Genomic DNA, 9,733 nt, shown 5'->3' with positions numbered 1-9,733 from the left:
GGCCTTCCCTCCTCTGCTCCCTGAGAAGGAGTGAGGACATCAGGCTTCTACTCACGCTGAGTCTTGGTTCCTGGGTCGTCTCTGGTCTGCGAACTGCAGGATGAAAATGTCTGGTCCTTGTAGGTTCTTGCTGGTGTTGAGTAGAATCGGCTCACCTGCCACGCCTGGCTCTTTCGTCCCAGACTCTCTTTGTTTCAGGAATGGCGGTACCACCAGTGCCACCGCAGCGGCAACAGCTGGCAAGAGCTCCAATCTGTCTCCTTGTCTGGATTTTCCCTCTCTGGCCTAACTCTCTGTCCTGTGATGGCACACTTGGTGTGATTCTCTCGCTTAGGACTATTCACTGGAACTCTAAAACTGCTTTCTAGGTGAGAGCTTGTTTTGCCTCCAGCTTTTCCTCCACCATCTTCCCAGAACTCTCATTTATGAAATCTTATACTAACACATAAGATTATCCCATGATTAAAGTAGTTCAAATCTAATAACCGTAAATTATATTAGTGGATCTCGTTTCCTAGTATAATATCTTAATATTACCTCTGATATTGATTCCTTTACCAAATGGAATCTATGAACTAAATTTTTAGAAATTGTTATGAGGAAGTGGCGCTGTAGCTCAAGTGGTAGAGCGCTCGCCTTGAGCTGAAGAGCTGAGGGACAGCGCCCAGGCCCAGAGTTCAAACCCAACAACCAACAAAAAAAAAAATAGAAATTGTTATGAGAATGACTAAAATTCTACCAAACAATTAGTTTTATTTACAGAGTGAGATAAAAATACTGAGCTTACCAATTATTATACATATAAAATTCTCTCATTCATGATTCTAATACCAGTACACTCTTCAAGGAATTTGGTAACATATAATTGGCTAGGTACAACAAATAAACCTTGCCACCAAACCCTAGAGCTGGAATAGCATAGCATGTGGTATATGTAAGATCAGTCAAACTTAACCCATTTTCATATATATATATATATATATATATATATATATATATATATATATTCCCTGAAAGATCTGCTCTGTGCAGAGATAATACAAATCCAGAGTGAAAACATTTGGAATTGGTTGCTACATTTATCACATTATTTTTTACCTATTTCTGTGTATTCCTTCAAGATTTTCTATTTCTAATCGATACATAACCAAAATTCTTTATTTTAGGGGGCGGGGGCCGGTCGTGGGCCCTGAACTCTAGGTCTGGATGCTGTCCCTCAGCTCTTCAGCTCAAGGCTAGCACTGTACAACTTGAGCCATGGAGCCACTTCCGGCTTTTTTATTTTTGCTTATGTGGTGCTGAGGAATCAAACCCAGGGCCTCATACATGCAAGGCAAGCACTGTACTTCTGAGCCACCTTCACAGCCCATAACCAAAATTCTTATCTTTTCAGATAGCAAATGGGTTATTTGGGGCAAAAGCAAGTTGGATCTTTGTTTTTAAACAGATCTCAATTTGATAACTTAGTCTCAACTGTGTAGTCCCGGCTAGCCTTGAACCTAGTATCCTCTTGCCTCAGCCACCTCAGGGCTGGAATTTCAGGTGCACATCACTAAGCCCAGATGCATTATTTACCTAACTGTTCATCAGTTCCATTGCGATCCCAAAGAGATGCTTAAATGCCTTGATGAGAGGATCATCTGCAAGGAAGCTCTCAGTCATGCTTCACCTTCCTGGGGTGTGGGGCCTACTCTTCACCTCAGTGCAGCTTCCTGTTCTGCCATGCCGTGGGAGAGGAGGCCTTCTGTGCCCACCAGGGTTAGCTGGTCTCAGTGATGTCACTGCACTCAGCACACATGACATCATTGTGTTCCGTGCACTGGAGCTAGGCAGGAGAAGCACACAAGGTAGGGTTTACAGCCCATTTCAGTGGTTGCAATCAGAGCTATGCGGTTAGGAACCTGTCTATGCACGCTGCCCTAGACAGGTGTCCCTTGTTCCCACCCTAGTTTCTTCAGGGGAGGGAGGGTCTCGCTGCTGCTTCTCATTTCATGTGAACACACTGTGAGAATTTGATGCACCTGTTCTCTGGGACTGCTGGGACAAATAGCCTCACCCAGTGGCTTACATTCACAGCTTCTATGGGGATCCACTCTGAGTTCCTCTCTTCACTTCAGGCCCAGTTATGGTTATTGATTTTCTTGGGCTTATGGATGTATCCTCAGCCTCCCACTGCCTCTGTTCCCAGGCTGTGCCCTCTGTGTACTGACTCTTCTCCAGGTGGGGTGCTTAGGAGGACACTGTGGTTAGCTCAAGGACCCACCCTCAATTCAGAGTGAACTTATCGTGCCATGTTGAAACACTCACCCACAGACACTACTTTCCTGTTCACCAGCACTGGCTCAGGACTTGGAAATAGCTTACAGTCCATGTGTAAAGACAAACAAAATTCCCTGATTTTTCTCCACATTTCCAGCACAGTCAACAGAAGAGCTGTGGCCCTGAAAAGTGTGATCATTTCTCCCCGGTAGAAAGCAAACATTTCCTTCTTTTTTCTTTCTTTTTTTTTTTATCTGAGACTAGAACTTCAACAGGGTATCTGATGCTTTTGATCATTGGCTGGTGCTCTACCACCAGAGCCATAACTCCCTCCCTGAGTATTTCCTTATGCAACAGCAGACACAATCCAGCACCTCTAATTCGGTTCACTTCTCACCCTAACTTCCCCTGCTGCAGATGTGAAGTCCCAGGTTGCTTGCCTGTGTTTCTTACTCTGCCCCCACGTGGGGCTGATCAGCTCAAAGGAATCAGGACTGGGGACAAATCCTCGCTGGTTTACCATCAGGATGCCACTGAAAAGAAGTGTATGGCAAGGACCCAGGAGCCGAGTGCTTTGTCTACATCCCCTACGCTCCATGAACCCTCACATCTTCAGCTTTCTGGAAGCTCTCCAAACCCTCTGGTTTTGTTCTTTATATATATATATATATATTTTTATACAGACTTCATGGATGGGGAAGACTGTGTCAAAGTGTGATCAAGAAGAAAGGGTGTGACAGGGGGCTGACAGGGCCAGGCTCGGGGCCTAGCAGCGCCTCCGCCTACACTCTTTGGTCTTCCTGTTGGCACGTGGGGCTGGATCCGTCCCGTAACTAGTCTTGGGATTTACCATCAGACACTGGTCAGGATTATGCTGCAATGGCTCTGAGAAGGAAACTCTGGGTCCAGTAGTTATCATGGCCCTCTTCTGAAACAAAGCTCAGGTTCTATGGCCTGCATTCCGGAGGGAGTTAATGACCCAGAAACTGTGCACCCAGACCCACCTTTACAGTCTCAGGTTCCCATTCACCCATGGTATTACGCACAGCACAGCTGTGGATGCCCCTATGTGGTCATTGCTATTTTGAGAAAAGATCTTACTATGTATGCCAAGCTGGATTGAAGTCATGATTCTTCCACATCAGTCTGCTGAGTACTGGGATTACAGGTGTGCATCAGCATACCTGACTTTTGTTTTTGTAGTAATAGTATCCTATTGTTTGTTCTCTTATCATCACCGTTAGCCACAAGCCTTGTGTTTAAATGCCTGCTCCGCCAGCCATCCTCTTAGCTCTGTGAGCTGTCCAGTTTCTGCCTTGCGCTGCACATCACAGGATTAACGCTGTGAGATACTTCACACCTTATACAATGGCGTTGAGGGTTCAGTGAGGTCACAGGTGTGTGCCTTGACTAGGGCCTGGCCCAGAACATGCATGCATGCATACTATGCAGCGGCTGCTACTAAGTGGAGTATGAGGTGTGGTAGCCAGTGGTGGGCAGCATGTGTGATCTTACGTGAACTCAGAAAGTGCACTGTTTCTATTGAACTTTGCGCTCCAGTTCAGAGGAGGGCATGGTGGGTGTGCTGAATGTCTGCTCCCAGCACTTTGGAGCTCCTTTGAGTCTGGGATTACTGACATTCTCCCTCCTTATTCTCTCCTCAGCTTCACCTCAACAGCATCAAGAAGCTGTCCACCATCACCTTGGCCCTTGGAGCAGAAAGGACCTGAAGTGAACTCCTCTGCTTCCTTAGAGATGGGGACTCTTGGGGCCCTGTGCTGTGGGGGTGCCTGGAGATGGCTTCTGCTGAATAAGAGAAGCCCATGGAGGGGGCCCTGGATGATGGGGTACAGAAGCTGAGGGGCAGATAGACAAGCTTTATGTACTGCAGGACTGTGTTGAGGGGAAGGCTGAGGAAGAGAATGGTGGAGGCAGGATGTCCTCTTGGAAGTCTGCTGGAAGGCAGCCGCAGACCAGAGTGAGACTCCCAGCCTGAGACCTGCCTTGGGTTCTGCCAGGTGGACACAGTCGTGTTACTCGTACTAGAGATATGGAGATCATTCAGTCTAACATCTAAGTGTCGGCTGGGAAGACAGTCTCATCAGACAATGTTCTGCCTGCCTGGATGAAAGAACTGGGACTAGGGATGGGGGGAATGTGGGAGCTTCAGACCAAGAGCTGCCGGGTATCCAGACACACTGGGCTCAGAGCCCCAAGGGACTTTAGGTCCCTTCTTTGGACTTGCTGCCTGGGAGCATCTCCAGTTGCATGTGGCAGGTGCCATGTCCTTTGGGAAAAGGTGGTGCTGTTCAAACAGAAAAGCAGAAGCCTCAGCCTCATGCCAGCAGAACATGCAGGTTTGGTTTTGTTAACGATTACTGCAGCATGATCGTGTGGTAGAGCAAAATGCCAGGCTGGCATCTTAAATCACAGCAGTATAGTGTCGCGGTTCGGGAGGTGGTGCTCTGAGCACTGGGTGCTGCACTTCCATTGGTAAGTCCTAGGTCAGAATGGAAGAATCCCAGAGATCACCTTTGCCCTGGCCTGCCCAGCCCAGCCTTCAGCCCTGAGGCCTGAGACTGTGGCTGGGTTTGGCATTGTCTTCAGGTAGAAGCCAGGCACAGAGGACAGTGGTTGGGGCAGTCTGGGGGAGGGACAGCCTGCAAAGGCTCCAGGACGCAGTAGCTGAACTGAGTCTGAACAGATAGAAAAGGATTTTTGGCAGAGAACAGTGCTGAGAGTGTAAGCTGTACCTGAACAGGAAATCTGCTTGCCACAGTGTTGCACAGGATGGGACTCTGTCTCCCTACCCTATGGGGTGTAGAGTGGCCCTGTCATGCAATACTCCCCCACCCAACCCAAGCTCGTATTTTGTTCTCTGTGATGGCCATATGGGAAAACTCTGGGTTCTGACAGCAAGCTTGCGCATCTTGGGGCCAGGATACCAGGGTGCCGGGGCCCCTGAGTGTGCTGTGATGGGAATGCCCTGCCCCTGCAGATACCATCTACTCTGAGGATGAGGTCTTTCTGGCCCTGGCTGAGCAGCTGGGAACCTTCACGGGCTGGTGTGGGGTCCAGAGTATGTGCACTGTCTGCTGGAGGTGGTATGCGTGGTCCTTGCTCCCATCCCTGAGGCAGAGACAGGAGCCATGGAGCTGGGATGGTAGAGGGGTGGGTTACTGTGCAGGGGGATGGCCTCTGGGCTGGAGGGCTGAGCAAAGCATCAGTGCCACCCGCCCCTCCCCCAACCGTGCACACCCCACTGGAGTCTCTGTCCACTTTGGAAGAGACGTTGGTGCGGGAAAAGGTAGTGGAGTCCTTGTGGGCCATCTTCCACAAGCACTAGCCCTCTGACCTCGTAGCCCACTTCATGCCCCTGGTGAAATGGCTAGAGGGGGGCGACTGGTTCACCTCCCACACCTCAGCCTGCGGCCTCTTCTCCGTCTGCTACCCATGAGTGTCCTTCGCAGTGAAAGCAGCGCTCCACCAGTGAGTCCCGGGCTCCCTTGCCACCGCCTGCCCAACTGCCCCTGGCTGTATCCTCGGATCAGATCACCTGCTGGGCCTCAGTGGCAGTACCCTCCCCTCCATGGGTGCCTGAATGTGCAGTAAACCTACCTGCTGCGCCATTGAGCTGCCCAAGCCAAAGGCCTCCCCTCCTCTTCCTCCTATCCTGTGTGAAGCCTCCAATGCCCTGGGAAGCAACCATGGAGTCCAATGGTCCATGCCCTCTGATCGCTCTGGGTTCCTTGAGTTCCTCCTGCCTAGCGCCACTCTGGATCCCCAGGTACTTCCAGAATCTCTGCTCAGATGACACCCCCATGATGCAGCGCGCCGCAGCTTCCAAGCTGGGGGAGTTCACCAAGGTCCTGGAGCTGGACAATGTCAAGAATGAGATCATCCCCATGTTCTCCAACCTAGCCTCTGATGAGCAGGTGGGTCCCTGCTCTGCCCTTTCTCCTCCCCCACTTACCCCTCCCCCCATCCCACCACTGGGCCCTCTGCCCTTATGCCCCATGGTACTCAGTACCCCTTCTGCTCCCCAGGATTCCGTATGGCTGCTGGTGATAGAGGCGTGTGTGAACATTGCCCAGCTCCTGCCCCAGGAGGCCTTGGAGGCCTGGTGATGACCACACTGCACCAGACAGCCAAGGACAAGTGCTGGCACTATATGGTGGCTGACAAGTTCACTGAGGTGGGTAAGGCCTGTAGTGGACAGGCAGGGCCAAGGGTGAAGGCAAGAGGGACACATGTCTGTCCTGCATGGGAACGGGCAGCCTGACCTTCATGGGCAGAGAAGCAAGGGCTGGATCTTGGCACGGTCAGAGATGCACATTCACACTGGGAAGCTATACTTGCCCTGCTTTGTACACGGCAAAGACCTGGAAAGGTGGGAAAGTGATGCTCTCTGTCCTGGGCTCCAAGCGAGACTCTTGTCCTGCCCAGGAGTAGAAGCGGCAGACAGACAAGGAGCTGAGGTAGAAACAGGGCTGCCCACCAGCCCTCCATACCAGTTACACTAGTAAAAGATCATGAAGCCCTTGGAGGGCTACCTTTGTGTGTGCCCTTAGTGTGGACCCATTGGCTCTGGTGGTGGTCAGGAGCAAGCGGTGGTCAGGAGCAAGCATAAGGCATCTCTGGCAACCAAGAAAAGGCAGAGTCACTAGGCACACATTCGTCCAGATGTGTGTTCATACTGGCAACTGTGGCCTCCCTCTCAGGATCTGGTGTCATATGCCAACCAGCACATGAAGTCCAGCCTGGCCTCCGTCATCATGGGCCTCTCTCCCATCCTAGGCAAACACAACACCATCAAGCACCTCCTGCCACACTTCCTGGCCCAGCTGAAGGACGAGGTGAATCTCCCCTTTCCCAGTCTCCCACTCATGTGATCAATCACCATCGTGGAGTCCATTGAGTATCCCCACAGCCAGGGTGGGACTGGGGCTGTGGCCCTGGGGAGATGGCAGGTCTGTAGTGTGTTGCTGTGGGGTGGCACTCCCCTTCCCCCATTCTGGGCCACCTTGGGCCAGGCATCACTGAAGCCCCATCCTCTGCAGTGCCAGGAGGTGCAGCTGAACATCATCTCCAACCTGGACTGCATGAAGGAGGTGATCAACATGCGGCAGCTGTCCCAGTCGCTGCTGCCCATCATCGTGGAGCTAGCCGAGGACGCCAAGTGGCAGTGCGGCTGGCCATCATCGAGTACATGCCCCTGCTGGCTGGTCAGATGGTGCGTGATCCAGGGCATGCCGGGTACGGCAGGGAAGGGAGAAGAGGCAGGCCACTCTCTCTCACCCTTGGAGCCCTCACCACCTCTCTCTTCTGTCAGGGAGTGGAATTCTTTGATGAGAAACTCAACTAGTTGTGCATGGCATGGCTGGTGGATGATGGTGAGTCCTGCCACAAGGAGCTGGAAGCCAGTGGGCGGGGCACGCCACTATTCTTTCTGTGCCTGCCTCCCGGTGTTGGAACCCTGGGGTAGGCTGGCGCTGAGCCCTGACCCACTCTAAAATTCCTCCATGGCCTTCCTGTCCCCCTTGCAGTCTATGCCATCTGTGAGGCCGCCACCAGCAACCTCAAGAAGCTGGTGGAGAATTTCAGGAAGGAGTGGGCACATGCCACAATCATCCCCAAGGTGCTGGCCATGTCTGGAGACCCCAAATACCTGCACCACATGACCACTCTCTTCTGCATAAACGTGGGTGTGGCCCACGCCACACCTGCACCCAGGAGCGGGCTTGCCAGGGGAGGGGAACACACAGCCCCGCCATGACACTAAGCTTGTGAGTGGAGAAGCCGAGGGCCAGGGCCAGCAGTACACATCTAGAGCTGGGTGGGCTCCAGGTCTCTGGCATCCTTGGATTGGGCGTGGGTGAGCTGGTGTGAGACACACCATTGGCTGCGTGTTCAGAGTTGAGCTCATTAAAATCATAATTGAGGGGAGATGGTGTCAGTTGTGCACTCTGTTTGGATGCCAGTGAGGGTTGGCGTAGCCTTGACACCCAGTCCAGGTGGCTGGCACTGACTGTACTGATGATGTGCCCCTGCTTGGCCTGGTTCTGTCAGAGGTGTGCGGGCAAAACATCACCACCAAGCACATGCTGCCCAATGTTATGCGCATGGCAGGGGACCCCATTGCCAACGTCCACTTCAATGTGATCAAGTCCCTGCAGAAGATTGGGCCCATCCTCCACAATAGGTCAGCTGGGACTTGCTGTTCTTATGCTCCTCTCCAGCTACACTGTTTCTTCCTTTGTGGTGATACTGAGGGTTGACCTCGCTAGGCAAGCATTCTGCCACTTGAGCCTTGCCCCCAGCACTTTTTGCCTTTGTTATATTTCACAGAGGGCATGTGTAGGCCCAGGCTGCCTGGTCTGCACATGCTGCACACACCACTAGGATAATGGGTGCCACCATGCCCAGCTATTACTAGGGCTTCCTCAGTGGCTGGGATTCCAGATGTGCACCACTGTGTTCAGCTGCCTCTGCTCCCTGCGTTTTCCTCCCAGTGTCAGCATCACTGTAGACTGAGGAGTCAGCAGTGGTGGGGAGGGGTGTGAAGGGAAGCTAAGGTGAGGGGTGGCTCAGCATCGCTAGTCGTCTGGAGATGCAAGGGGGTGGCCAGCACTGAACTGAGTTCCCAGCTGTGGGCACCCTTCGGCTTCATGCTCCAGTCCTTTCCCCTCTGCTTCCAGCACCCTGCAGAATGAGGTCAAGCCGGTCCTGGAGAAACTGATTCAGGACCAGGATGTGGCCGTCAAGAACTTTACCCAGGAGGCCTGGACAGGTGAGGGCTGGGTATGGGCGGACAGTGGCAGGTGGGAGGGGTGGTGGTGCCTGGGCAGCTGCCTGGGAGGGCAGGATGGTGGCAGTGCCAGGCAGGGACTGAGGGCCAGACAAGCGGGTGGACGGCGCCCGGCCCCCTCCCAAAGGCTGAGGGACACGCGGTGGGATAGACAGCAGCCAGGAGGAAGGCTCCAATCCTGCCCTGTAGGGAGAGACGTTAGCATCTGGGTCACTGCCTCTTGCTGCTGAGATAGGGACCCCATCCCCATCTCCCTCCGACCTTCCTCCCTTTCCCTCCCCCCTCCCCCACCCCGGTGGTTTGTGTCAACTGTACTGTTTATATTTTATTCCTTTTTTCCCTCTTTTCACAAAGAAATAAAGGTGTAGAAACAGTTGGCCCTCAGGTATCAGTGGGTATTGGGGGGAGTGTCCTGGGGCCTTGGTCTCTGCCCTTTTCTGTGGGGAGACTTAGTCCTAAACACTCACACTGAGTGTCCTGACCCCTAGGCATGCTGCCTGCTGTGGCAGAGCTGGCCAAGGACCCGGGCTGCCTGCGGAGGCCCTACTGTTCACATCCTCCTATTATTCACATCCTCCTACTGCTCAAGTCCTCTTACTGTTCACTGAGCCACACCCCTGCCCTGGGAAGATCATCCATGTTTTTTTATGAGCACATAGCATTGTC

General features: G+C 52.6%; 1 pseudogene; it reads left to right on the top strand.

The window, feature by feature from the left end:
* The window catches only part of LOC105994199, a 58,309-nt pseudogene that overhangs the window by 45,240 nt on the left and 3,336 nt on the right, over positions 1-9,733 (top strand).

Source organism: Dipodomys ordii, unplaced genomic scaffold, assembly GCF_000151885.1.
Source record: "Dipodomys ordii isolate 6190 unplaced genomic scaffold, Dord_2.0 Scaffold105, whole genome shotgun sequence".
Taxonomy (NCBI): Eukaryota; Metazoa; Chordata; class Mammalia; order Rodentia; family Heteromyidae; genus Dipodomys; species Dipodomys ordii.
Note: the sequence above shows the minus strand (reverse complement) of the source record. Positions and strands in the feature narration are given on the sequence as shown.